Genomic DNA, 22,246 nt, shown 5'->3' with positions numbered 1-22,246 from the left:
GAACACTTGTACTGTTTCTAAATTAAGTGTAGGCGTGAGAGGAGGGTGCTTCCTGCGCACTAATAACAGCACGCTTGTCAATTGTGGATGCTAATCATTCGCTTGTATCTTCCTAGACACATCTGCTGGTTGTGAATTATTCCACTTGCATGGCAAGGTGCGCATGTAGGTGTGTTAAAAATTCTGGAGGCACTGGGTATTGATCCCAGTTCCTCTCGCATACTAAGCGAGCGCTCTACCATCTGAGCTACGCCCGCCCCCCGAAGACTAATGGTGCTACATACAGCCATATAGACGACACAGACCCTTGCACTCCCATTATTCAGCAGACAAACACTACTCTCTACGTATCCGTTAGGGTGTCTTTCAGGTTTCGTGCATTCTGTATCGAATCGTAGTTGGCCACAATGAAAGTGGCACGTATAACGTCGAAAATAGAATTCGGACACCGCTCTGAGTAAGACCAACGTGTTGTCCACCCTCTAGACTTCAATGAGGTTAAGCCGCGATACCTAAGACAGATCTGCACTCGATGACACCTCGATAACAGCCGGTCCCCACACTTACATCTTGCTCTCCTTACGTCAGTATACATCATATCAGTCTGTGACGCTGGCTTTGCAACATCTTGCGTGCCTTTAGGTTCGCCGCGACCAACACTTACCATGCACTGAAAACAAAAAATGTAGGCGCCGTGGCTTGAACACTGGACCTTTCACATGCCAAGCGAACGCTCTACCAACTGAGCTACGCCCCATGCACGAGCAAACTGCGCTATTCCCCATTCTTTGCGACTCAGATGCGCACGGACACGATGGTTGGTTGGTTTGTAGCGGTGAAGGGAGCAGAGTACAAAGGCGCGGACCCGTTCATATACACAAAAGTACCAAGTAGTTTCGATGCTCTGGTATTACAAATGCAAATTCCGTCTGTTTTTAACGTCTTAAATTGAAAGAGCCGTCACAAATTGCTCCGTTTTCACTCCTTGACGACAATCATACAGCACCTGAGGTAACAAACACATCTCGAGCCCCATTGTGCACTCCATTATTCATGCCAACTCAGTGCCTCGCTCTTTACTACTGTGTACCAATCTTGTCGTCCAACTGCAAAACACTGGGCCACAATAAGTTTCCGCGTCTCCATTGCACTGCGCATACTACGAAACGCTCCCCAAACTTGGCACTCACCCTCGCAGCCGACTTTTCCGACTTTCCATGACGCTCACGCTAGTGACAGCATTATTTATAGTTCGACGTCGCGCCAAAGCGAATGAGCACATTTCGCCTACGGCTTAGGCCGCCCTCCTAGTGTGGCTGCTCGGTGTCTGCAGGCAGCGAGGGTCTGCAAGCTTCCTGTGTTCGCACCTATGTCACCTGTGCTTGCTTGTCAGAGACAGACTACCGCAAAACATACAACTCACTCCATGAATTGATTGCTACGGCATCTGTTATCAGCAGTCACAACTAACAACACCAGTAGCAGCTGACTGCATGCAAAGAATAGGAATGTGCAGTGGAATTTACGTGAACTCAGCGCAAGGCAGATCTTTCCGACATAGGCTTGAGAATCTTACAGGAACACTTGTACTGTTTCTAAATTAAGTGTAGGCGTGGGAGGAGGGTGCTTCCTGCGCACTAATAACAGCACGCTTGTCAATTGTGGATGCTAATCATTCGCTTGTATCTTCCTAGACACATCTGCTGGTTGTGAATTATTCCACTTGCATGGCAAGGTGCGCATGTAGGTGTGTTAAAAATTCTGGAGGCACTGGGTATTGATCCCAGTTCCTCTCGCATACTAAGCGAGCGCTCTACCATCTGAGCTACGCCCGCCCCCCGAAGACTACTGGTGCTACATACAGCCATATAGACGACACAGACCCTTGCGCTCCCATTATTCAGCAGACAAACACTACTCTCTACGTATCCGTTAGGGTGTCTTTCAGGTTTCGTGCATTCTGTATCGAATCGTAGTTGGCCACAATGAAAGTGGCACGTATAACGTCGAAAATAGAATTCGGACACCGCTCTGAGTAAGACCAACGTGTTGTCCACCCTCTAGACTTCAATGAGGTTAAGCCGCGATACCTAAGACAGATCTGCACTCGATGACACCTCGATAACAGCCGGTCCCCACACTTACATCTTGCTCTCCTTACGTCAGTATACATCATATCAGTCTGTGACGCTGGCTTTGCAACATCTTGCGTGCCTTTAGGTTCGCCGCGACCAACACTTACCATGCACTGAAAACAAAAAATGTAGGCGCCGCGGCTTGAACACTGGACCTTTCACATGCCAAGCGAACGCTCTACCAACTGAGCTACGCCCCATGCACGAGCAAACTGCGCTATTCCCCATTCTTTGCGACTCAGATGCGCACGGACACGATGGTTGGTTGGTTTGTAGCGGTGAAGGGAGCAGAGTACAAAGGCGCGGACCCGTTCATATACACAAAAGTACCAAGTAGTTTCGATGCTCTGGTATTACAAATGAAAATTCCGTCTGTTTTTAACGTCTTAAATTGAAAGAGCCGTCACAAATTGCTCCGTTTTCACTCCTTGACGACAATCATACAGCACCTGAGGTAACAAACACATCTCGAGCCCCATTGTGCACTCCATTATTCATGCCAACTCAGTGCCTCGCTCTTTACTACTGTGTACCAATCTTGTCGTCCAACTGCAAAACACTGGGGCACAATAAGTTTCCGCGTCTCCATTGCACTGCGCATACTACGAAACGCTCCCCAAACTTGGCACTCACCCTCGCAGCCGACTTTTCCGACTTTCCACGACGCTCACGCTAGTGACAGCATTATTTATAGTTCGACGTTGCGCCAAAGCGAATGAGCACATTTCGCCTACGGCTTAGGCCGCCCTCCTAGTGTGGCTGCTCGGTGTCTGCAGGCAGCGAGGGTCTGCAAGCTTCCTGTGTTCGCACCTATGTCACCTGTGCTTGCTTGTCAGAGACAGACTACCGCAAAACATACAACTCACTCCATGAATTGATTGCTACGGCATCTGTTATCAGCAGTCACAACTAGCAACACCAGTAGCAGCTGACTGCATGCAAAGAATAGGAATATGCAGTGGAATTTACGTGAACTCAGCGCAAGGCAGATCTTTCCGACATAGGCTTGAGAATCTTACAGGAACACTTGTACTGTTTCTAAATTAAGTGTAGGCGTGGGAGGAGGGTGCTTCCTGCGCACTAATAACAGCACGCTTGTCAATTGTGGATGCTAATCATTCGCTTGTATCTTCCTAGACACATCTGCTGGTTGTGAATTATTCCACTTGCATGGCAAGGTGCGCATGTAGGTGTGTTAAAAATTCTGGAGACACTGGGTATTGATCCCAGTTCCTCTCGCATACTAAGCGAGCGCTCTACCATCTGAGCTACGCCCGCCCCCCCGAAGACTAATGGTGCTACATACAGCCATATAGACGACACAGACCCTTGCACTCCCATTATTCAGCAGACAAACACTACTCTCTATGTATCCGTTAGGGTGTCTTTCAGGTTTCGTGCATTCTGTATCGAATCGTAGTTGGCCACAATGAAAGTGGCACGTATAACGTCGAAAATAGAATTCGGACACGGCTCTGAGTAAGACCAACGTGTTGTCCACCCTCTAGACTTCAATGAGGTTAAGCCGCGATACCTAAGACAGATCTGCACTCGATGACACCTCGATAACAGCCGGTCCCCACACTTACATCTTGCTCTCCTTACGTCAGTATACATCATATCAGTCTGTGACGCTGGCTTTGCAACATCTTGCGTGCCTTTAGGTTCGCCGCGACCAACACTTACCATGCACTGAAAACAAAAAATATGGGCGCCGCGGCTTGAACACTGGACATTTCACATGCCAAGCGAACGCTCTACCAACTGAGCTACGCCCCATGCACGAGCAAACTGCGCTATTCCCCATTCTTTGCGACTCAGATGCGCACGGACACGATGGTTGGTTGGTTTGTAGCGGTGAAGGGAGCAGAGTACAAAGGCGCGGACCCGTTCATATACACAAAAGTACCAAGTAGTTTCGATGCTCTGGTATTACAAATGAAAATTCCGTCTGTTTTTAACGTCTTAAATTGAAAGAGCCGTCACAAATTGCTCCGTTTTCACTCCTTGACGACAATCATGCAGCACCTGAGGTAACAAACACATCTCGAGCCCCATTGTGCACTCCATTATTCATGCCAACTCAGTGCCTCGCTCTTTACTACTGTGTACCAATCTTGTCGTCCAACTGCAAAACCCTGGGCCACAATAAGTTTCCGCGTCTCCATTGCACTGCGCATACTACGAAACGCTCCCCAAACTTGGCACTCACCCTCGCAGCCGACTTTTCCGACTTTCCACGACGCTCACGCTAGTGACAGCATTATTTATAGTTCGACGTCGCGCCAAAGCGAATGAGCACATTTCGCCTACGGCTTAGGCCGCCCTCCTAGTGTGGCTGCTCGGTGTCTGCAGGCAGCGAGGGTCTGCCAGCTTCCTGTGTTCGCACCAATGTCACCTGTGCTTGCTTGTCAGAGACAGACTACCGCAAAACATACAACTCACTCCATGAATTGATTGCTACGGCATCTGTTATCAGCAGTCACAACTAACAACACCAGTAGCAGCTGACTGCATGCAAAGAATAGGAATGTGCAGTGGAATTTACGTGAACTCAGCGCAAGGCAGATCTTTCCGACATAGGCTTGAGAATCTTACAGGAACACTTGTACTGTTTCTAAATTAAGTGTAGGCGTGGGAGGAGGGTGCTTCCTGCGCACTAATAACAGCACGCTTGTCAATTGTGGATGCTAATCATTCGCTTGTATCTTCCTAGACACATCTGCTGGTTGTGAATTATTCCACTTGCATGGCAAGGTGCGCATGTAGGTGTGTTAAAAATTCTGGAGGCACTGGGTATTGATCCCAGTTCCTCTCGCATACTAAGCGAGCGCTCTACCATCTGAGCTACGCCCGCCCCCCGAAGACTAACGGTGCTACATACAGCCATATAGACGACACAGACCCTTGCACTCCCATTATTCAGCAGACAAACACTACTCTCTACGTATCCGTTAGGGTGTCTTTCAGGTTTCGTGCATTCTGTATCGAATCGTAGTTGGCCACAATGAAAGTGGCACGTATAACGTCGAAAATAGAATTCGGACACCGCTCTGAGTAAGACCAACGTGTTGTCCACCCTCTAGACTTCAATGAGGTTAAGCCGCGATACCTAAGACAGATCTGCACTCGATGACACCTCGATAACAGCCGGTCCCCACACTTACATCTTGCTCTCCTTACGTCAGTATACATCATATCAGTCTGTGACGCTGGCTTTGCAACATCTTGCGTGCCTTTAGGTTCGCCGCGACCAACACTTACCATGCACTGAAAACAAAAAATGTAGGCGCCGCGGCTTGAACACTGGACCTTTCACATGCCAAGCGAACGCTCTACCAACTGAGCTACGCCCCATGCACGAGCAAACTGCGCTATTCCCCATTCTTTGCGACTCAGATGCGCACGGACACGATGGTTGGTTGGTTTGTAGCGGTGAAGGGAGCAGAGTACAAAGGCGCGGACCCGTTCATATACACAAAAGTACCAAGTAGTTTCGATGCTCTGGTATTACAAATGCAAATTCCGTCTGTTTTTAACGTCTTAAATTGAAAGAGCCGTCACAAATTGCTCCGTTTTCACTCCTTGACGACAATCATACAGCACCTGAGGTAACAAACACATCTCGAGCCCCATTGTGCACTCCATTATTCATGCCAACTCAGTGCCTCGCTCTTTACTACTGTGTACCAATCTTGTCGTCCAACTGCAAAACACTGGGCCACAATAAGTTTCCGCGTCTCCATTGCACTGCGCATACTACGAAACGCTCCCCAAACTTGGCACTCACCCTCGCAGCCGACTTTTCCGACTTTCCATGACGCTCACGCTAGTGACAGCATTATTTATAGTTCGACGTCGCGCCAAAGCGAATGAGCACATTTCGCCTACGGCTTAGGCCGCCCTCCTAGTGTGGCTGCTCGGTGTCTGCAGGCAGCGAGGGTCTGCAAGCTTCCTGTGTTCGCACCTATGTCACCTGTGCTTGCTTGTCAGAGACAGACTACCGCAAAACATACAACTCACTCCATGAATTGATTGCTACGGCATCTGTTATCAGCAGTCACAACTAACAACACCAGTAGCAGCTGACTGCATGCAAAGAATAGGAATGTGCAGTGGAATTTACGTGAACTCAGCGCAAGGCAGATCTTTCCGACATAGGCTTGAGAATCTTACAGGAACACTTGTACTGTTTCTAAATTAAGTGTAGGCGTGGGAGGAGGGTGCTTCCTGCGCACTAATAACAGCACGCTTGTCAATTGTGGATGCTAATCATTCGCTTGTATCTTCCTAGACACATCTGCTGGTTGTGAATTATTCCACTTGCATGGCAAGGTGCGCATGTAGGTGTGTTAAAAATTCTGTAGGCACTGGGTATTGATCCCAGTTCCTCTCGCATACTAAGCGAGCGCTCTACCATCTGAGCTACGCCCGCCCCCCGAAGACTACTGGTGCTACATACAGCCATATAGACGACACAGACCCTTGCACTCCCATTATTCAGCAGACAAACACTACTCTCTACGTATCCGTTAGGGTGTCTTTCAGGTTTCGTGCATTCTGTATCGAATCGTAGTTGGCCACAATGAAAGTGGCACGTATAACGTCGAAAATAGAATTCGGACACCGCTCTGAGTAAGACCAACGTGTTGTCCACCCTCTAGACTTCAATGAGGTTAAGCCGCGATACCTAAGACAGATCTGCACTCGATGACACCTCGATAACAGCCGGTCCCCACACTTACATCTTGCTCTCCTTACGTCAGTATACATCATATCAGTCTGTGACGCTGGCTTTGCAACATCTTGCGTGCCTTTAGGTTCGCCGCGACCAACACTTACCATGCACTGAAAACAAAAAATGTAGGCGCCGCAGCTTGAACACTTGACCTTTCACATGCCAAGCGAACGCTCTACCAACTGAGCTACGCCCCATGCACGAGCAAACTGCGCTATTCCCCATTCTTTGCGACTCAGATGCGCACGGACACGATGGTTGGTTGGTTTGTAGCGGTGAAGGGAGCAGAGTACAAAGGCGCGGACCCGTTCATATACACAAAAGTACCAAGTAGTTTCGATGCTCTGGTATTACAAATGAAAATTCCGTCTGTTTTTAACGTCTTAAATTGAAAGAGCCGTCACAAATTGCTCCGTTTTCACTCCTTGACGACAATCATACAGCACCTGAGGTAACAAACACATCTCGAGCCCCATTGTGCACTCCATTATTCATGCCAACTCAGTGCCTCGCTCTTTACTACTGTGTACCAATCTTGTCGTCCAACTGCAAAACACTGGGCCACAATAAGTTTCCGCGTCTCCATTGCACTGCGCATACTACGAAACGCTCCCCAAACTTGGCACTCACCCTCGCAGCCGACTTTTCCGACTTTCCACGACGCTCACGCTAGTGACAGCATTATTTATAGTTCGACGTCGCGCCAAAGCGAATGAGCACATTTCGCCTACGGCTTAGGCCGCCCTCCTAGTGTGGCTGCTCGGTGTCTGCAGGCAGCGAGGGTCTGCAAGCTTCCTGTGTTCGCACCTATGTCACCTGTGCTTGCTTGTCAGAGACAGACTATCGCAAAACATACAACTCACTCCATGAATTGATTGCTACGGCATCTGTTATAAGCAGTCACAACTAGCAACACCAGTAGCAGCTGACTGCACGCAAAGAATAGGAATGTGCAGTGGGATTTACGTGAACTCAGCGCAAGGCAGATCTTTCCGACATAGGCTTGAGAATCTTACGGGAACACTTGTACTGTTTCTAAATTAAGTGTAGGCGTGGGAGGAGGGTGCTTCCTGCGCACTAATAACAGCACGCTTGTCAATTGTGGATGCTAATCATTCGCTTGTATCTTCCTAGACACATCTGCTGGTTGTGAATTATCCCACTTGCATGGCAAGGTGCGCATGTAGGTGTGTTAAAAATTCTTGAGACACTGGGTATTGATCCCAGTTCCTCTCGCATACTATGCGAGCGCTCTACCATCTGAGCTACGCCCGCCCCCCCGAAGACTAATGGTGCTACATACAGCCATATAGACGACACAGACCCTTGCACTCCCATTATTCAGCAGACAAACACTACTCTCTATGTATCCGTTAGGGTGTCTTTCAGGTTTCGTGCATTCTGTATCGAATCGTAGTTGGCCACAATGAAAGTGGCACGTATAACGTCGAAAATAGAATTCGGACATCGCTCTGAGTAAGACCAACGTGTTGTCCACCCTCTAGACTTCAATGAGGTTAAGCCGCGATACCTAAGACAGATCTGCACTCGATGACACCTCGATAACAGCCGGTCCCCACACTTACATCTTGCTCTCCTTACGTCAGTATACATCATATCAGTCTGTGACGCTGGCTTTGCAACATCTTGCGTGCCTTTAGGTTCGCCGCGACCAACACTTACCATGCACTGAAAACAAAAAATATAGGCGCCGCGGCTTGAACACTGGACCTTTCACATGCCAAGCGAACGCTCTACCAACTGAGCTACGCCCCATGCACGAGCATACTGCGCTATTCCCCATTCCTTGCGACTCAGATGCGCACGGACACGATGGTTGGTTGGTTTGTAGCGGTGAAGGGAGCAGAGTAATAAGGCGCGGACCCGTTCATATACACAAAAGTACCAAGTAGTTTCGATGCTCTGGTATTACAAATGCAAATTCCGTCTGTTTTTAACGTCTTAAATTGAAAGAGCCGTCACAAATTGCTCCGTTTTCACTCCTTGACGACAATCATACAGCACCTGAGGTAACAAACACATCTCGAGCCCCATTGTGCACTCCATTATTCATGCCAACTCAGTGCCTCGCTCTTTACTACTGTGTACCAATCTCGTCGTCCAACTGCAAAACACTGGGCCACAATAAGTTTCCGCGTCTCCATTGCACTGCGCATACTACGAAACGCTCCCCAAACTTGGCACTCACCCTCGCAGCCGACTTTTCCGACTTTCCACGACGCTCACGCTAGTGACAGCATTATTTATAGTTCGACGTCGCGCCAAAGCGAATGAGCACATTTCGCCTACGGCTTAGGCCGCCCTCCTAGTGTGGCTGCTCGGTGTCTGCAGGCAGCGAGGGTCTGCAAGCTTCCTGTGTTCGCACCTATGTCACCTGTGCTTGCTTGTCAGAGACAGACTACCGCAAAACATACAACTCACTCCATGAATTGATTGCTACGGCATCTGTTATCAGCAGTCACAACTAACAACACCAGTAGCAGCTGACTGCATGCAAAGAATAGGAATGTGCAGTGGAATTTACGTGAACTCAGCGCAAGGCAGATCTTTCCGACATAGGCTTGAGAATCTTACAGGAACACTTGTACTGTTTCTAAATTAGGTGTAGGCGTGGGAGGAGGGTGCTTCCTGCGCACTAATAACAGCACGTTTGTCAATTGTGGATGCTAATCATTCGCTTGTATCTTCCTAGACACATCTGCTGGTTGTGAATTATTCCACTTGCATGGCAAGGTGCGCATGTAGGTGTGTTAAAAATTCTGGGGGCACTGGGTATTGATCCCAGTTCCTCTCGTATACTAAGCGAGCGCTCTACAATCTGAGCTACGCCGGCCCCCCCGAAGACTAATGGTGCTACATGCAGCCATATAGACGACACAGACCCTTGCACTCCCATTATTCAGCAGACAAACACTACTCTCTATGTATCCGTTGGGGTGTCTTTCAGGTTTCGTGCATTCTGTATCGAATCGTAGTTGGCCACAATGAAAGTGGCACGTATAACGTCGAAAATAGAATTCGGACACCGCTCTGAGTAAGACCAACGTGTTGTCCACCCTCTAGACTTCAATGAGGTTAAGCCGCGATACCTAAGACAGATCAGCACTCGATGACACCTCGATAACAGCCGGTCCCCACACTTACATCTTGCTCTCCTTACGTCAGTATACATCATATCAGTCTGTGACGCTGGCTTTGCAACATCTTGCGTGCCTTTAGGTTCGCCGCGACCAACACTTACCATGCACTGAAAACAAAAAATGTAGGCGCCGCGGCTTGAACACTGGACCTTTCACATGCCAAGCGAACGCTCTACCAACTGAGCTACGCCCCATGCACGAGCATACTGCGCTATTCCCCATTCCTTGCGACTCAGATGCGCACGGACACGATGGTTGGTTGGTTTGTAGCGGTGAAGGGAGCAGAGTAATAAGGCGCGGACCCGTTCATATACACAAAAGTACCAAGTAGTTTCGATGCTCTGGTATTACAAATGCAAATTCCGTCTGTTTTTAACGTCTTAAATTGAAAGAGCCGTCACAAATTGCTCCGTTTTCACTCCTTGACGACAATCATACAGCACCTGAGGTAACAAACACATCTCGAGCCCCATTGTGCACTCCATTATTCATGCCAACTCAGTGCCTCGCTCTTTACTACTGTGTACCAATCTCGTCGTCCAACTGCAAAACACTGGGCCACAATAAGTTTCCGCGTCTCCATTGCACTGCGCATACTACGAAACGCTCCCCAAACTTGGCACTCACCCTCGCAGCCGACTTTTCCGACTTTCCACGACGCTCACGCTAGTGACAGCATTATTTATAGTTCGACGTCGCGCCAAAGCGAATGAGCACATTTCGCCTACGGCTTAGGCCGCCCTCCTAGTGTGGCTGCTCGGTGTCTGCAGGCAGCGAGGGTCTGCAAGCTTCCTGTGTTCGCACCTATGTCACCTGTGCTTGCTTGTCAGAGACAGACTACCGCAAAACATACAACTCACTCCATGAATTGATTGCTACGGCATCTGTTATCAGCAGTCACAACTAACAACACCAGTAGCAGCTGACTGCATGCAAAGAATAGGAATGTGCAGTGGAATTTACGTGAACTCAGCGCAAGGCAGATCTTTCCGACATAGGCTTGAGAATCTTACAGGAACACTTGTACTGTTTCTAAATTAGGTGTAGGCGTGGGAGGAGGGTGCTTCCTGCGCACTAATAACAGCACGTTTGTCAATTGTGGATGCTAATCATTCGCTTGTATCTTCCTAGACACATCTGCTGGTTGTGAATTATTCCACTTGCATGGCAAGGTGCGCATGTAGGTGTGTTAAAAATTCTGGGGGCACTGGGTATTGATCCCAGTTCCTCTCGTATACTAAGCGAGCGCTCTACAATCTGAGCTACGCCCGCCGCCCCGAAGACTAATGGTGCTACATGCAGCCATATAGACGACACAGACCCTTGCACTCCCATTATTCAGCAGACAAACACTACTCTCTATGTATCCGTTGGGGTGTCTTTCAGGTTTCGTGCATTCTGTATCGAATCGTAGTTGGCCACAATGAAAGTGGCACGTATAACGTCGAAAATAGAATTCGGACACCGCTCTGAGTAAGACCAACGTGTTGTCCACCCTCTAGACTTCAATGAGGTTAAGCCGCGATACCTAAGACAGATCTGCACTCGATGACACCTCGATAACAGCCGGTCCCCACACTTACATCTTGCTCTCCTTACGTCAGTATACATCATATCAGTCTGTGACGCTGGCTTTGCAACATCTTGCGTGCCTTTAGGTTCGCCGCGACCAACACTTACCATGCACTGAAAACAAAAAATGTAGGCGCCGCGGCTTGAACACTGGACCTTTCACATGCCAAGAGAACGCTCTACCAACTGAGCTACGCCCCATGCACGAGCAAACTGCGCTATTCCCCATTCTTTGCGACTCAGATGCGCACGGACACGATGGTTGGTTGGTTTGTAGCGGTGAAGGGAGCAGAGTAATAAGGCGCGGACCCGTTCATATACACAAAAGTACCAAGTAGTTTCGATGCTCTGGTATTACAAATGCAAATTCCGTCTGTTTTTAACGTCTTAAATTGAAAGAGCCGTCACAAATTGCTCCGTTTTCACTCCTTGACGACAATCATACAGCACCTGAGGTAACAAACACATCTCGAGCCCCATTGTGCACTCCATTATTCATGCCAACTCAGTGCCTCGCTCTTTACTACTGTGTACCAATCTTGTCGTCCAACTGCAAAACACTGGGCCACAATAAGTTTCTGCGTCTCCATTGCACTGCGCATACTACGAAACGCTCCCCAAACTTGGCACTCACCCTCGCAGCCGACTTTTCCGACTTTCCACGACGCTCACGCTAGTGACAGCATTATTTATAGTTCGACGTTGCGCCAAAGCGAATGAGCACATTTCGCCTACGGCTTAGGCCGCCCTCCTAGTGTGGCTGCTCGGTGTCTGCAGGCAGCGAGGGTCTGCAAGCTTCCTGTGTTCGCACCTATGTCACCTGTGCTTGCTTGTCAGAGACAGACTACCGCAAAACATACAACTCACTCCATGAATTGATTGCTACGGCATCTGTTATCAGCAGTCACAACTAACAACACCAGTAGCAGCTGACTGCATGCAAAGAATAGGAATGTGCAGTGGAATTTACGTGAACTCAGCGCAAGGCAGATCTTTCCGACATAGGCTTGAGAATCTTACAGGAACACTTGTACTGTTTCTAAATTAAGTGTAGGCGTGGGAGGAGGGTGCTTCCTGCGCACTAATAACAGCACGCTTGTCAATTGTGGATGCTAATCATTCGCTTGTATCTTCCTAGACACATCTGCTGGTTGTGAATTATTCCACTTGCATGGCAAGGTGCGCATGTAGGTGTGTTAAAAATTCTGGAGACACTGGGTATTGATCCCAGTTCCTCTCGCATACTAAGCGAGCGCTCTACCATCTGAGCTACGCCCGCCCCCCCGAAGACTAATGGTGCTACATACAGCCATATAGACGACACAGACCCTTGCACTCCCATTATTCAGCAGACAAACACTACTCTCTATGTATCCGTTAGGGTGTCTTTCAGGTTTCGTGCATTCTGTATCGAATCGTAGTTGGCCACAATGAAAGTGGCACGTATAACGTCGAAAATAGAATTCGGACACCGCTCTGAGTAAGACCAACGTGTTGTCCACCCTCTAGACTTCAATGAGGTTAAGCCGCGATACCTAAGACAGATCTGCACTCGATGACACCTCGATAACAGCCGGTCCCCACACTTACATCTTGCTCTCCTTACGTCAGTATACATCATATCAGTCTGTGACGCTGGGTTTGTAACATCTTGCGTGCCTTTAGGTTCGCCGCGACCAACACTTACCATGCACTGAAAACAAAAAATGTAGGCGCCGCGGCTTGAACACTGGACCTTTCACATGCCAAGCGAACGCTCTACCAACTGAGCTACGCCCCATGCACGAGCAAACTGCGCTATTCCCCATTCTTTGCGACTCAGATGCGCACGGACACGATGGTTGGTTGGTTTGTAGCGGTGAAGGGAGCAGAGTACAAAGGCGCGGACCCGTTCATATACACAAAAGTACCAAGTAGTTTCGATGCTCTGGTATTACAAATGAAAATTCCGTCTGTTTTTAACGTCTTAAATTGAAAGAGCCGTCACAAATTGCTCCGTTTTCACTCCTTGACGACAATCATACAGCACCTGAGGTAACAAACACATCTCGAGCCCCATTGTGCACTCCATTATTCATGCCAACTCAGTGCCTCGCTCTTTACTACTGTGTACCAATCTTGTCGTCCAACTGCAAAACACTGGGCCACAATAAGTTTCCGCGTCTCCATTGCACTGCGCATACTACGAAACGCTCCCCAAACTTGGCACTCACCCTCGCAGCCGACTTTTCCGACTTTCCACGACGCTCACGCTAGTGACAGCATTATTTATAGTTCGACGTTGCGCCAAAGCGAATGAGCACATTTCGCCTACGGCTTAGGCCGCCCTCCTAGTGTGGCTGCTCGGTGTCTGCAGGCAGCGAGGGTCTGCAAGCTTCCTGTGTTCGCACCTATGTCACCTGTGCTTGCTTGTCAGAGACAGACTACCGCAAAACATACAACTCACTCCATGAATTGATTGCTACGGCATCTGTTATCAGCAGTCACAACTAACAACACCAGTAGCAGCTGACTGCATGCAAAGAATAGGAATGTGCAGTGGAATTTACGTGAACTCAGCGCAAGGCAGATCTTTCCGACATAGGCTTGAGAATCTTACAGGAACACTTGTACTGTTTCTAAATTAAGTGTAGGCGTGGGAGGAGGGCGCTTCCTGCGCACTAATAACAGCACGCTTGTCAATTGTGGATGCTAATCATTCGCTTGTATCTTCCTAGACACATCTGCTTGTTGTGAATTATTCCACTTGCATGGCAAGGTGCGCATGTAGGTGTGTTAAAAATTCTGGAGACACTGGGTATTGATCCCAGTTCCTCTCGCATACTAAGCGAGCGCTCTACCAGCTGAGCTACGCCCGCCCCCCCGAAGACTAATGGTGCTACATACAGCCATATAGACGACACAGACCCTTGCACTCCCATTATTCAGCAGACAAACACTACTCTCTATGTATCCGTTAGGGTGTCTTTCAGGTTTCGTGCATTCTGTATCGAATCGTAGTTGGCCACAATGAAAGTGGCACGTATAACGTCGAAAATAGAATTCGGACACCGCTCTGAGTAAGACCAACGTGTTGTCCACCCTCTAGACTTCAATGAGGTTAAGCCGCGATACCTAAGACAGATCTGCACTCGATGACACCTCGATAACAGCCGGTCCCCATACTTACATCTTGCTCTCCTTACATCAGTATACATCATATCAGTCTGTGACGCTGGCTTTGCAACATCTTGCGTGCCTTTAGGTTCGCCGCATTCAACACTTACCATGCACTGACCACAAAATATGGAGGCGCCGCGGCTTGAACCCTGGACCATTCACATGCCAAGCGAATGCTCTACCAACTGAGCTACGCCCCAGGCACGAGCAAACTGCGCTATTCCCCATTCTTTGCGACTCAGATGCGCACGGACACGATGGTTGGTTGGTTTGTAGCGGTGAAGGGAGCAGAGTACAAAGGCGCGGACCCGTTCATATACACAAAAGTACCAAGTAGTTTCGATGCTCTGGTATTACAAATGAAAATTCCGTCTGTTTTTAACGTCTTAAATTGAAAGAGCCGTCACAAATTGCTCCGTTTTCACTCCTTGACGACAATCATACAGCACCTGAGGTAACAAACACATCTCGAGCCCCATTGTGCACTCCATTATTCATGCCAACTCAGTGCCTCGCTCTTTACTACTGTGTACCAATCTTGTCGTCCAACTGCAAAACACTGGGCCACAATAAGTTTCCGCGTCTCCATTGCACTGCGCATACTACGAAACGCTCCCCAAACTTGGCACTCACCCTCGCAGCCGACTTTTCCGACTTTCCACGACGCTCACGCAACGCTCACGCTAGTGACAGCATTATTTATAGTTCGACGTCGCGCCAAAGCGAATGAGCACATTTCGCCTACGGCTTAGGCCGCCCTCCTAGTGTGGCTGCTCGGTGTCTGCAGGCAGCGAGGGTCTGCAAGCTTCCTGTGTTCGCACCTATGTCACCTGTGCTTGCTTGTCAGAGACAGACTACCGCAAAACATACAACTCACTCCATGAATTGATTGCTACGGCATCTGTTATCAGCAGTCACAACTAACAACACCAGTAGCAGCTGACTGCATACAAAGAATAGGAATGTGCAGTGGAATTTACGTGAACTCAGCGCAAGGCAGATCTTTCCGACATAGGCTTGAGAATCTTACAGGAACACTTGTACTGTTTCTAAATTAAGTGTAGGCGTGGGAGGAGGGTGCTCCCTGCGCACTAATAACAGCACGCTTGTCAATTGTGGATGCTAATCATTCGCTTGTATCTTCCTAGACACATCTGCTGGTTGTGAATTATTCCACTTGCATGGCTAGGTGCGCATGTAGGTGTGTTAAAAATTCTGGAGACACTGGGTATTGATCCCAGTTCCTCTCGCATACTAAGCGAGCGCTCTACCATCTGAGCTACGCCCGCCCCCCTGAAGACTAATGGTGCTACATACAGCCATATAGACGACACAGACCCTTGCACTCCCATTATTCAGCAGACAAACACTACTCTCTATGTATCCGTTGGGGTGTCTTTCAGGTTTCGTGCATTCTGTATCGAATCGTAGTTGGCCACAATGAAAGTGGCACGTATAACGTCGAAAATAGAATTCGGACACCGCTCTGAGTAAGACCAACGTGTTGTCCACCCTCTAGACTTCAATGAGGTTAAGCCGCGATACCTAAGACAGATCTGCACTCGATGACACCTCGATAACAGCCGGTCCCCACACTTACATCTTGCTCTCCTTACGTCAGTATACATCATATCAGTCTGTGACGCTGGCTTTGCAACATCTTGCGTGCCTTTAGGTTCGCCGCGACCAACACTTACCATGCACTGAAAACAAAAAATGTAGGCGCCGCGGCTTGAACACTGGACCTTTCACATGCCAAGCGAACGCTCTACCAACTGAGCTACGCCCCATGCACGAGCAAACTGCGCTATTCCCCATTCTTTGCGACTCAGATGCGCACGGACACGATGGTTGGTTGGTTTGTAGCGGTGAAGGGAGCAGAGTAATAAGGCGCGGACCCGTTCATATACACAAAAGTACCAAGTAGTTTCGATGCTCTGGTATTACAAATGCAAATTCCGTCTGTTTTTAACGTCTTAAATTGAAAGAGCCGTCACAAATTGCTCCGTTTTCACTCCTTGACGACAATCATACAGCACCTGAGGTAACAAACACATCTCGAGCCCCATTGTGCACTCCATTATTCATGCCAACTCAGTGCCTCGCTCTTTACTACTGTGTACCAATCTTGTCGTCCAACTGCAAAACACTGGGCCACAATAAGTTTCCGCGTCTCCATTGCACTGCGCATACTACGAAACGCTCCCCAAACTTGGCACTCACCCTCGCAGCCGACTTTTCCGACTTTCCACGACGCTCACGCTAGTGACAGCATTATTTATAGTTCGACGTTGCGCCAAAGCGAATGAGCACATTTCGCCTACGGCTTAGGCCGCCCTCCTAGTGTGGCTGCTCGGTGTCTGCAGGCAGCGAGGGTCTGCAAGCTTCCTGTGTTCGCACCTATGTCACCTGTGCTTGCTTGTCAGAGACAGACTACCGCAAAACATACAACTCACTCCATGAATTGATTGCTACGGCATCTGTTATCAGCAGTCACAACTAACAACACCAGTAGCAGCTGACTGCATGCAAAGAATAGGAATGTGCAGTGGAATTTACGTGAACTCAGCGCAAGGCAGATCTTTCCGACATAGGCTTGAGAATCTTACAGGAACACTTGTACTGTTTCTAAATTAAGTGTAGGCGTGGGAGGAGGGTGCTTCCTGCGCACTAATAACAGCACGCTTGTCAATTGTGGATGCTAATCATTCGCTTGTATCTTCCTACACACATCTGCTGGTTGTGAATTATTCCACTTGCATGGCAAGGTGCGCATGTAGGTGTGTTAAAAATTCTGGAGACACTGGGTATTGATCCCAGTTCCTCTCGCATACTAAGCGAGCGCTCTACCAGCTGCGCTACGCCCGCCCCCCCGAAGACTAATGGTGCTACATACAGCCATATAGACGACACAGACCCTTGCACTCCCATTATTCAGCAGACAAACACTACTCTCTATGTATCCGTTAGGGTGTCTTTCAGGTTTCGTGCATTCTGTATCGAATCGTAGTTGGCCACAATGAAAGTGGCACGTATAACGTCGAAAATAGAATTCGGACACCGCTCTGAGTAAGACCAACGTGTTGTCCACCCTCTAGACTTCAATGAGGTTAAGCCGCGATACCTAAGACAGATCTGCACTCGATGACACCTCGATAACAGCCGGTCCCCATACTTACATCTTGCTCTCCTTACATCAGTATACGTCATATCAGTCTGTGACGCTGGCTTTGCAACATCTTGCGTGCCTTTAGGTTCGCAGCATTCAACACTTACCATGCACTGACCACAAAATATGGAGGCGCCGCGGCTTGAACCCTGGACCATTCACATGCCAAGCGAATGCTCTACCAACTGTCCTACGCCCCAGGCACGAGCAAACTGCGCTATTCCCCATTCTTTGCGACTCAGATGCGCACGGACACGATGGTTGGTTGGTTTGTAGCGGTGAAGGGAGCAGAGTACAAAGGCGCGGACCCGTTCATATACACAAAAGTACCAAGTAGTTTCGATGCTCTGGTATTACAAATGAAAATTCCGTCTGTTTTTAACGTCTTAAATTGAAAGAGCCGTCACAAATTGCTCCGTTTTCACTCCTTGACGACAATCATACAGCACCTGAGGTAACAAACACATCTCGAGCCCCATTGTGCACTCCATTATTCATGCCAACTCAGTGCCTCGCTCTTTACTACTGTGTACCAATCTTGTCGTCCAACTGCAAAACACTGGGCCACAATAAGTTTCCGCGTCTCCATTGCACTGCGCATACTACGAAACGCTCCCCAAACTTGGCACTCACCCTCGCAGCCGACTTTTCCGACTTTCCACGACGCTCACGCTAGTTACAGCATTATTTATAGTTCGACGTCGCGCCAAAGCGAATGAGCACATTTCGCCTACGGCTTAGGCCGCCCTCCTAGTGTGGCTGCTCGGTGTCTGCAGGCAGCGAGGGTCTGCAAGCTTCCTGTGTTCGCACCTATGTCACCTGTGCTTGCTTGTCAGAGACAGACTACCGCAAAACATACAACTCACTCCATGAATTGATTGCTACGGCATCTGTTATCAGCAGTCACAACTAACAACACCAGTAGCAGCTGACTGCATGCAAAGAATAGGAATGTGCAGTGGAATTTACGTGAACTCAGCGCAAGGCAGATCTTTCCGACATAGGCTTGAGAATCTTACAGGAACACTTGTACTGTTTCTAAATTAAGTGTAGGCGTGGGAGGAGGGTGCTCCCTGCGCACTAATAACAGCACGCTTGTCAATTGTGGATGCTAATCATTCGCTTGTATCTTCCTAGTCACATCTGCTGGTTGTGAATTATTCCACTTGCATGGCTAGGTGCGCATGTAGGTGTGTTAAAAATTCTGGAGACACTGGGTATTGATCCCAGTTCCTCTCGCATACTAAGCGAGCGCTCTACCATCTGAGCTACGCCCGCCCCCCTGAAGACTAATGGTGCTACATACAGCCATAGAGACGACACAGACCCTTGCACTCCCATTATTCAGCAGACAAACACTACTCTCTATGTATCCGATAGGGTGTCTTTCAGGTATCGTGCATTCTGTATCGTATCGTAGTTGGCCACAATGAAAGTGGCACGTATAACGTCGAAAATAGAATTCGGACACCGCTCTGAGTAAGACCAACGTGTTGTCCACCCTCTAGACTTCAATGAGGTTAAGCCGCGATACCTAAGACAGATCTGCACTCGATGACACCTCGATAACAGCCGGTCCCCACACTTACATCTTGCTCTCCTTACGTCAGTATACATCATATCAGTCTGTGACGCTGGCTTTGCAACATCTTGCGTGCCTTTAGGTTCGCCGCGACCAACACTTACCATGCACTGAAAACAAAAAATATAGGCGCCGCAGCTTGAACACTGGACCTTTCACATGCCAAGCGAACGCTCTACCAACTGAGCTACGCCCCATGCACGAGCAAACTGCGCTATTCCCCATTCTTTGCGACTCAGATGCGCACGGACACGATGGTTGGTTGGTTTGTAGCGGTGAAGGGAGCAGAGTACAAAGGCGCGGACCCGTTCATATACACAAAAGTACCAAGTAGTTTCGATGCTCTGGTATTACAAATGAAAATTCCGTCTGTTTTTAAGGTCTTAAATTGAAAGAGCTGTCACAAATTGCTCCGTTTTCACTCCTTGACGACAATCATGCAGCACCTGAGGTAACAAACACATCTCGAGCCCCATTGTGCACTCCACTATTCATGCCAACTCAGTGCCTCGCTCTTTACTACTGTGTACCAATCTTGTCGTCCAACTGCAAAACACTGGGCCACAATAAGTTTCCGCGTCTCCATTGCACTGCACATACTACGAAACGCTCCCCAAACTTGGCACTCACCCTCGCAGCCGACTTTTCCGACTTTCCACGACGCTCACGCTAGTGACAGCATTATTTATAGTTCGACGTCGCGCCAAAGCGAATGAGCACATTTCGCCTACGGCTTAGGCCGCCCTCCTAGTGTGGCTGCTCGGTGTCTGCAGGCAGCGAGGGTCTGCAAGCTTCCTGTGTTCGCACCTATGTCACCTGTGCTTGCTTGTCAGAGACAGACTACCGCAAAACATACAACTCACTCCATGAATTGATTGCTACGGCATCTGTAATCAGCAGTCACAACTAACAACACCAGTAGCAGCTGACTGCATGCAAAGAATAGGAATGTGCAGTGGAATTTACGTGAACTCAGCGCAAGGCAGATCTTTCCGACATAGGCTTGAAAATCTTACAGGAACACTTGTACTGTTTCTAAATTAAGTGTAGGCGTGGGAGGAGGGTGCTTCCTGCGCACTAATAACAGCACGCTTGTCAATTGTGGATGCTAATCATTCGCTTGTATCTTCCTAGACACATCTGCTGGTTGTGAATTATTCCACTTGCATGGCAAGGTGCGCATGTAGGTGTGTTAAAATTTCTGGAGACACTGGGTATTGATCCCAGTTCCTCTCGCATACTAAGCGAGCGCTCTACCATCTGAGCTACGCCCGCCCCCCCGAAGACTATTGGTGCTACATACAGCCATATAGACGACACAGACCCTTGCACTCCCATTATTCAGCAGACAAACACTACTCTCTATGTATCCGTTAGGGTGTCTTTCAGGTTTCGTGCATTCTGTATCGAATCGTAGTTGGCCACAATGAAAGTGGCACGTATAACGTCGAAAATAGAATTCGGACACCGCTCTGAGTAAGACCAACGTGTTGTCCACCCTCTAGACTTCAATGAGGTTAAGCCGCGATACCTAAGACAGATCTGCACTCGATGACACCTCGATAACAGCCGGTCCCCACACTTACATCTTGCTCTCCTTACGTCAGTATACATCATATCAGTCTGTGACGCTGGCTTTGCAACATCTTGCGTGCCTTTAGGTTCTCCGCGACCAACACTTACCATGCACTGACAACAAAAAATGTAGGCGCCGCGGCTTGAACACTGGACCTTTCACATGCCAAGCGAACGCTCTACCAACTGAGATACGCCCCATGCACGAGCAAACTGCGCTATTCCACATTCTTTGCGACTCAGATGCGCACGGACACGATGGTTGGTTGGTTTGTAGCGGTGAAGGGAGCAGAGTACAAAGGCGCGGACCCGTTCATATACACAAAAGTACCAAGTAGTTTCGATGCTCTGGTATTACAAATGAAAATTCCGTCTGTTTTTAACGTCTTAAATTGAAAGAGCCGTCACAAATTGCTCCGTTTTCACTCCTTGACGACAATCATACAGCACCTGAGGTAACAAACACATCTCGAGCCCCATTGTGCACTCCATTATTCATGCCAACTCAGTGCCTCGCTCTTTACTACTGTGTACCAATCTTGTCGTCCAACTGCAAAACACTGGGCCACAATAAGTTTCCGCGTCTCCATTGCACTGCGCATACTACGAAACGCTCCCCAAACTTGGCACTCACCCTCGCAGCCGACTTTTCCGACTTTCCACGACGCTCACGCTAGTTACAGCATTATTTATAGTTCGACGTCGCGCCAAAGCGAATGAGCACATTTCGCCTACGGCTTAGGCCGCCCTCCTAGTGTGGCTGCTCGGTGTCTGCAGGCAGCGAGGGTCTGCAAGCTTCCTGTGTTCGCACCTATGTCACCTGTGCTTGCTTGTCAGAGACAGACTACCGCAAAACATACAACTCACTCCATGAATTGATTGCTACGGCATCTGTTATCAGCAGTCACAACTAACAACACCAGTAGCAGCTGACTGCATGCAAAGAATAGGAATGTGCAGTGGAATTTACGTGAACTCAGCGCAAGGCAGATCTTTCCGACATAGGCTTGAGAATCTTACAGGAACACTTGTACTGTTTCTAAATTAAGTGTAGGCGTGGGAGGAGGGTGCTTCCTGCGCACTAATAACAGCACGCTTGTCAATTGTGGATGCTAATCATTCGCTTGTATCTTCCTAGACACATCTGCTGGTTGT

General features: G+C 48.7%; 2 non-coding genes across 2 annotated transcripts; both read right to left on the bottom strand.

The window, feature by feature from the left end:
• Positions 1-684: 684 nt before the first annotated feature.
• On the bottom strand, positions 685-756 carry Trnaa-ggc (transfer RNA alanine (anticodon GGC)). Its single transcript has one exon. It is a non-coding gene; the product is annotated as a tRNA-Ala (tRNA).
• Positions 757-6,497: 5,741 nt separating this feature from the next.
• On the bottom strand, positions 6,498-6,570 carry Trnat-agu (transfer RNA threonine (anticodon AGU)). Its single transcript has one exon. It is a non-coding gene; the product is annotated as a tRNA-Thr (tRNA).
• Between the last annotated feature and the right edge of the window lie 15,676 nt (positions 6,571-22,246).

The sequence above is a fragment of the Schistocerca gregaria genome, chromosome 9 (genome assembly GCF_023897955.1).
Source record: "Schistocerca gregaria isolate iqSchGreg1 chromosome 9, iqSchGreg1.2, whole genome shotgun sequence".
Classification (NCBI taxonomy): domain Eukaryota; kingdom Metazoa; phylum Arthropoda; class Insecta; order Orthoptera; family Acrididae; genus Schistocerca; species Schistocerca gregaria.
The sequence above is the reverse complement of the archived record's forward strand: the minus strand, read 5'-3'. Positions and strand labels throughout refer to the sequence as shown.